The sequence below is a fragment of the Macaca mulatta genome, chromosome X, assembly GCF_049350105.2.
Source record: "Macaca mulatta isolate MMU2019108-1 chromosome X, T2T-MMU8v2.0, whole genome shotgun sequence".
NCBI classification, from domain to species: domain Eukaryota; kingdom Metazoa; phylum Chordata; class Mammalia; order Primates; family Cercopithecidae; genus Macaca; species Macaca mulatta.
Window position 1 is genome coordinate 88,082,624 of NC_133426.1, and position 8,270 is coordinate 88,090,893.

At 39.3% G+C, this 8,270-nt stretch overlaps 1 long non-coding RNA gene across 1 annotated transcript; it reads right to left on the reverse strand.

Annotated features, from left to right (window-relative positions):
- Positions 1-3,187: 3,187 nt before the first annotated feature.
- On the reverse strand, positions 3,188-7,701 carry LOC144338497 (uncharacterized). Its single transcript, XR_013412714.1, has 2 exons — positions 7,473-7,701; positions 3,188-4,223 (listed from the first exon to the last, which is right to left on the reverse strand). It is a non-coding gene; the product is annotated as an uncharacterized LOC144338497 (long non-coding RNA).
- Positions 7,702-8,270: the final 569 nt, after the last annotated feature.

The window sequence follows — 8,270 nt, forward strand, 5'->3', positions numbered from 1 at the left end:
CTGTTTAAGCACAGTAAAACTGAATCCATCAGTTTTGTTTCTTTCTTTTTATGTGAAGATGAGAAATATACTTTGTTTTTTAAATAAATTTCTTGAAGAAAAATTGAAACATATACAATTTGGTAAGTTTGGACATATTCTTATACCCATTACCACAATAAAAGTAATAAACATATTTTGTCTCCAAATGTTTCTTTATGCCCTTTTGTTTGCTTTGCATATAACCACTTATAGTATTAATAATATCTACCATTTTAACAAGATTTTTAACTGCAAAATACAGCGTTGTTAACAGTAGGCACAACACTGTACAGCAGATTTCTAGAACTACTCACCTTATATAGTTGAAACTTTATACTCATTAAACAGCCACTCCCTATGTCTACCGCAAATTTGCCTGCTGTTGTGCTTTTCACTGCTTCTCTAACTCCAGCATGATCAGCCATCCTAGTTTGCCCTTTATTGAGACAATTCACAGGAAATAGGACTTTCATTATTGAAACCGAGACAATCCCAGGCAAACTAGGATGGTTGGGATGGTTGCTCATCCTACATCCCACCCATATTCCCATTAGTTTCACCATGGCATTTAAATTGAGTGAACACACCTACCAGAGTTTGAAGGTTTGGGTTAAGTTTCCTCTGTCAGTGTCCTTAGTCTCTTTAATGAGACTTCCTTTCCATGAGATTTAATCAGGAAAGTAGTCTCTGAACCTATGGGAAAGAAGAAGTGACATAGTATTTAAGGAAAAAATAAGGTGCAGAATGTATTCATTCAAGCATCTGTTAAGTACCTACTCTGTGTAAGGCACAGAACTAGTGTAAACTTAGCCAAATTTATGAGCATTCTAAGTGTTTTTATCTATTCATAACAAAATATTATAAACTGGGTAGCTTACAGTAACATAAATGTATTTTCCACAGTTCTGGAAACTGGAAAATCCAACATCAAGTTGTTTGAAAATTCAGTGTCTGCTGAGGGCCCACTTTCTGATTCATAGACAGCACCTTTTAGCTGTGTTCTCAACTGATGAAGTGGTGATGAGTTTCTCTTTTAGGCCTCTTTTATAAGGACACTAATCCTATTCATGGGGGCTCTGCCCTCATGACCTAATGACCTCCAAAAGGGCACACATCCTAAAGAATCACATTGGGGATTAGGAATTCAACATATCAATTTTGGAAGGAACACAAAAATGTATATCATAGAAGCTAGTGGTCACACATGAAAATTACATTTACGACCCAATTCAGACCACATATCAACAGATCCAAAGTCCTGGGTTGACTGACATTAACAGATTTTAAACTGTAAATTGATAAAGACATTCATTTGAGATAAATTATCATCTGTTATGGGTACATTGCATTATTTGAAAATCTGTATTTTCTATTAGAAAAAAAGAGCTACGCTGTTATTTTGCATACATAAGTTTATGTTAAGGTTTCTAAGAGTTTAGTCTGAATATTAACAAACTGAAAGACACCCTGAATAGTAGCAAAGTGAAGTTTTGACTAAATCCCTGATATCAGTTTTTACCTGCCATCTTCTACAAAGCAATTCCTTCTAATAATATATTAATCTGCACAATTAAAGTTCATTAAAAGCTCTAGTTAAACAAATTTTACAGGGTTTCATTATCAGCCATGCTCATCTAGATCATTACTGAGATCCTAAGGTATTGGCAATACAGGCTTATTTTGTTCAATTCTGTTTTGTATTTAAAACCTGCAGGTGGAAGTTCTTGAATTAATAGTCTCATAGAAATGTAACTTGTCATTTTCCTAGAAAATGCTTAAAAGAATATAGATGGCACCAGCATTGCTTCATTGGCATTGTTTGCACAGCAGTTGATAAACTGGAAACTAGCCTTTCTTCTATAACAACATCCTTTCCTTAAGGCAATTCAAATACTTACTATTCTTCAAATTTATATGCTCTTGAAATTCTATATCTCAGGCCTTAGTAAAGATTATCATTTCCAACTTGATATGGCAATGTTGTCATTTACCACAAAATTAAAAAGAAACACTGCCAGCTAAGATTCAGTCTGCCAGTTGGTTAAGGTGAGTTTCAAAACATTTTTTCTTGAGGGAACAATGTTAAAATTTATTTCTGAAATTTTGATACATAAAATGCAATATTAACTGCGGTCATGTAAAATGATAAATTGGTGAGGTGATATACATGTTAATTACATTGATTGAATCTACCTATATATATTCACAAGTCAAAACACCATATCGTACATTATAAATATATAAAATTATTGTCAATTTAAACTAAATAAGTAGATAGGTAATAAATAAATACTATTTCTTATGTGCTTTCTCTATGTTATGGTAATTATTCCAAAGAAAGACTAGATAAGGTTTAGCTTTAATAGACTGCCTTTTCAACTTTCAGAATATAAGTTTTTGGTTAAGAAAGACTTTGATTATAACCAAAGGCTACAATGAAAAGAGACACCATGACATAGTAGAAGTCAATATACATAAAGGTTATAGAATAGAGTATGTTTCATCTTTTTTGTATCTACAGAAATCAAATGGCTTTGGTTTACATATGTACTTCTTAAAGTCTTTGGGTTCCAAGAGAGTCACTGGGACCAACATAAGAAAAATGAAATTTGTTATCAAAATCCATATGAACTGTATTAGAAGTAGGAAGCCTTTAGGGTCCAAAGCAGCATGTCTATGAATAAATGTTTGCTTGCTCTCTCTTTTTCTCTCTGTCTGTCTGTCTGTCTCCACCTGGCCTCAAAGTCTCACCTCCTACTCCTCCTTCTCCACCTTTTCCCCTTCCCCCTCCCTTCCCTCTCCCTTCTTCTGGTATTTCTCTTTCATGACACATCTACTTCCACCATGGAGTTCTTGCTTTTCTCTGTGTGTCTGCTCTCTTTTTGTATTTTCTACTCAACAATCCTTTTTATATTTTCCAGCTAAAATTCTGGAATCTGGCACATTTAATATAGTAGTTGTTATTAATTACTATTACTTTAATTTGGCAAACCTCCTTTTGTCAGACTACATCATGAGTCACTGTACAATTTATTTTTCTTTGGGTTATTTGAACATTCTGTTTCCACCTGTATCCCGGCCCGCTGGATAGTCGAAGCAGGCCCTGGAGGAGGGGGTGGGAATTTGGGGAACAAGAGATACGAGAAATGGAGACAAGACAGTGCTCTGATCAAGTCTCTCTCTTTTAATGGCGGTAATGCAGTGCCTTATATACACTTGGAGGGGAAGGGGTTGGGCCAAGGCGAAAATGATCTCATAATGGAGGCGTGGCCAGATAGGTATTGGTTTCTCTGGTCGAACGTCATGTTGCACCTGCGCTGTCAGGTAGTAATTTTTACGGGCGCGGGAAAAATGGGTGAAGAAGCAGCAGGAAGAGCGCCATCTTCAACGAGGTATTAGTACAGGGGAAAAAAGGCAAAGATAGGGAGAAGGTGTGGGGTGGAAATGAATATAGCTCAGGCGTTTTTAATCGTCAGTTATTATTCGCTATGGCCGGGGCGTGCAGCTCCGGACAGGTCCCCCTTTTAATTATTTTATGATGAGAAAACGACCCCTCGGGAACTGCGCCTGTCTTAGGTTGGGTCAACTCACCCCCACCTTCTAGGCCCATCATGGGATAAGGCAGCAGCAAGGGCGGCCCTCCTGTCTTAGGCTCCGATGGAGATAGTGTCCTCTTACCCGTCATTGACTGTCCAGTTCAGCACACAGGGGAGGTGGTCTTATTAAGGCAAATAAGACTCACCATTTTCAGTCATCTCAAGGCGATGATAATGGACCTGTATAGGTTTGGCCTGGAAGGCCTTGATTTGTTGTCTGACGAATGCCATAAGCTTATTAAAGATTATAGGCCCGAGAGTGAGAAAGAGTAGAAGAGTAAGTAAAGGACCAAGAAATGGCAGGAGATAGGGGAGAAGTCCATCGAGTCCAGTCCACAAGGGATTAGCGACCAGACCTTTTCTGCGCTCTTCTAGTTCTTCCTGTAAAGTCTTTATCTTATCTCTGACGATTCCGGATTTGTTGGCGTAAAAACAACACTTTTCATTTCCATGACTGATCTGGCATTAGGTAAGCTGTCTTGCCCGAGCAAGTCACCTGGGTGATTCTGTCTGACGGAGGTTCAGATACCTGTCCCCCTCTGCAATCACAAGGCTGGCCATATTATTTTCGTAATAATTCTCTTGCCTTACGAGGGTCACCAAAACCTGCATAGACTGTCACTATGTTATATAGAGCGATTATTCTCCAAAGGAATCTCATGTTAGGCTTCATTTTCTGAAAAACAAGAAGGAAAGAACTTCTCAGGGAGATTTATCTTCCCTGGACTGACAATGGTTATGATTTATTTGTCTTACCAATCTTTCAGGCAGCCATCTGGCTGCATCATTTTTTTGTGAGAAGATGCATACTGAGCCTCTTCCCCAAATTAAAACTGGATCGGGGCCATGCCATGAATTATCAAGTGGATCTTTCCATTTTACCATTGCAAACTGTTTTTGAGATTCAGGATGCCAGAAACGATCGGCAGCTGATTTTTCCATGACTGTCCAAATTTAAAAAATTAAGGATAAACAGGGCATGATTATGTTTCTAGGGGTACCCTTCACGGGGTACCAGCTCCCCCCTTTTAATTTTGTGATAACAGTTTTTAAAGACAGATGAGCTCTTTCTACTATACCTTGTCCTTGGGGATTGTAGGGAATGCCTGTGGTATGTTTAATTTTTAGGGTATTACAGAATTGTAAAAAGGTTTTGGCTATATAACCAGGGCCATTGTCTGTTTTGATTTGTTTGGGTATTCCTAAAATAGAAAAGCAATGCAATAAATGAGCTAGGACATGTTTGGTGGCCTCTCCTGTTTGGAGAGTTGCACTGATGAATCCACTATAGGTGTCTATGCATACATGGATATATTTTAGCTGACCGAATTCTAAGTGGTGAGTAACGTCCATTTGCCAAATTTCATTGGGGATGAGTCCTTGGGGGTTAACTCCTAGATAGCGAACAGGCAAATACGTTATGCAGTTGGCGCATTGTTTAACTATTTGTCGAGCTTGTTCTCTGGTAAGTTTAAACATGAGTCTTAAGGTTTGGGCGTTTAAATGATGCAAGGCATGTGCTTTTTGTGCTTGTTGTAAATTGTCTGTAGTGACTGTGGCTATGATTTTTGTTGCCGCGTCAGCTGTTGCGTTACCTTGTGTTAAAGGTCCCGGTAATCCTGAATGTGCTCTAATATGCCCAAGAAAAAAGGGAGTAGTCCTTTTTCGAATAAGTTGTTGACATTGTAAAAATAGGTCAGCTGTGTCTGAAATATGTTTAATTTGAGGCACGGTCTCTAAGAGGGGTATTGAATGAGCCAGATAGGTGCTGTCTGTGTAAATGTTAAGTGGCTGACAAGGAAAAGCTGATAGTGCTGCAATTATAGCTTGCAATTCGACCAGCTGAGCTGATGTATAAGTGGTCTGGAATTTAACGACTACATTATTGTAAGTGTAAGCGGCAAGTCCTGTGGAAGATCCATCAGTGAAAATTAATAATGCGTCATTGAGAGGTTCTTTGCTGGTAATATGGGGAAACACAAACGCATGAAGTTTGCAAAATTGAATAAGTTTGTTAGGTGGGTAATGGTTGTCAATTGCGCCAGTATAAGAAGCGCAAGCAATTGGCCAGGCTTCCGTATTTTGTAATAGCCAACGAATGTGTGATTGAGTGTAGGGCTGTATAATGGTAGAGGGTTCTATTCCAAAGTATTTTCTACTGTTTTCTCTTCCCAAGATAATTAGATCAGCTATGGCATCATAATAAGGCAACAAAACCTTTTTAGGGGAGGAGGGCAGGTGTACCCACATAATGGGATTGTTCTGCCAAAATAGGCCAGTAGGGGTTATTGTGTTAAAAATAAGGAATATTAATGGCTGAGAATAATCAATACCGGTAACAAATTGTGTTGCAACGGCATGTTCTACCTGTTGGAGTGCCATTAATGCTTCTTTAGTAATGGACCTGGGAGATTTTGGATTAGAGTCTCCTTTTAATATATCGAAAAGAGGTTTTAACTCTCCTGTAGTGAGTTTTAAGTACGGCCGAAGCCAATTTATGTCTCCCAGTAATTTTTGGAAATCATTTAAAGTTTTTAAATGATCACGACGTATAACGGCCTTTTGATTAATGATTTTGGGTCCATTAATTTGAAAACCAAGATAGGTGTATGGATCTTGTAATTGTACCTTTTCTGGGGCTATTTGTAGTCCAGCTGCTGCCAACTCTTGTTTGAGTTGAGCAAAGCACTGTAAGACTTGTTCGCCAATTTCTCCTGCTATTAAAATATCATCCGTATAATGTATAATATACATTTGTGCCCACGTTTTTCTGACTGGCTCTATAGCAGCAGCTACATATTTTTGACACAAGGTAGGACTGTTAGCCATACCCTGAGGTAAGACTTTCCATTGATAGCGTTTCATTGGTTGTTTAAAATTTGTAGATGGAAGACTAAAGGCAAATCTTTTCTGGTCAGCAGGGTGAAGAGGAATTGTAAAAAAGCAATCTTTAAGGTCAATAATGATTTTAAAATATTTTTGAGGAATCGCAACCGGTGAAGGTAATCCTGGTTGTAAGGCACCCATAAGGATCATAGTGATATTTACTGCTCTTAAATCTTGTAAACGCAAAGCATGCCTACAAGACCAAAAACCTCATCACCTGGGTACATGGTAGATAAGTAAATAATGGTCTGCACCCCAGATGCAGCAAATCAGAAACTTGGAGGGCAGAGCTCTGCAAGCTGTGATTGAACAAGCCTCCCAAGTGAGTTTTATGCACACTGAAGGCTGAAACTCAATGAGAACCATTGTTTTAACCAATTAAAATACAATCTTCAGGTGGCTCATATACACTGCCAAAATTGAGAAAGCTTGAGAATCACTGAATAGTAATAATTATTTTCAGATGGTACTCGACAAATTTACAAAAACTGCAAACATGCAAGACCCGCCCAGCCATCCACACATCCACTGGGATCCACTCCCACGATCACCCTCGAGGGAAATGAGACCCTCCTCCGTATCTTGCAGAGGCTTTGCAAGGTTAGAACGGGAGCTCACCTTTAAAATATGCTCTGTCTGAGCGACCGCAGCCACGACTTGCGAATCGACCTCCTTCCTATCTATTAAATCTCTAATGAGGTTCCAATAAGAGAAAATGGCCACAGGAATTTTTTCTGGCCCAAAAGTATTATAATAGTCCTGAAGACAATCCCCTACTCTACGCCATCTTTTAATATCAATAGTTCCTTCCTGTGGGAACCAAGGGCAAGTATCTTTTACAAAATCAAAAAATTTAAACAAATCATTACCTTTAACCTTTACTCCTCGTATCTTTAAAGCCTCTTTTAATTGTCCTACATATATTTGATGTTGGCTTAATTCTTGTCCCATTTCGGACGCGTCACTTACCTTCGATCCTGACGCGGCAGGTTCCCGCGGTGATCAGTTTAATTCCTTTTGTCTTTGTTAGCGGTCGACCATCCTTTGGCGTCCTCTTCCTCACAGAGTCCCTCGTTTCCAGGTCGCTGTTCGGGCGCCACGTATCCCGGCCCGCTGGATAGTCGAAGCAGGCCCTGGAGGAGGGGGTGGGAATTTGGGGAACAAGAGATACGAGAAATGGAGACAAGACAGTGCTCTGATCAAGTCTCTCTCTTTTAATGGCGGTAATGCAGTGCCTTATATACACTTGGAGGGGAAGGGGTTGGGCCAAGGCGAAAATGATCTCATAATGGAGGCGTGGCCAGATAGGTATTGGTTTCTCTGGTCGAACGTCATGTTGCACCTGCGCTGTCAGGTAGTAATTTTTACGGGCGCGGGAAAAATGGGTGAAGAAGCAGCAGGAAGAGTGCCATCTTCAACGAGGTATTAGTACAGGGGAAAAAAGGCAAAGATAGGGAGAAGGTGTGGGGTGGAAATGAATATAGCTCAGGCGTTTTTAATCGTCAGTTATTATTCGCTATGGCCGGGGCGTGCAGCTCCGGACACACCTGTGGTCATTCTGGTATAAACAAACATCGCACAAAAATACTGGCCTGAAATTGCATCCTTGTGCAAGAAATTTGATTAGAAAAATTTCATGTAGATGGAAATTTTAGTTAAGTCAAATATAGCTGACATGCCCTGTACATCATGCCTCTTCAGCCTCTGATGAACTGTGCTGCTTTGCCTCTATTGACTTCAATTACCTCACTTGTAAAACTCTAAAGG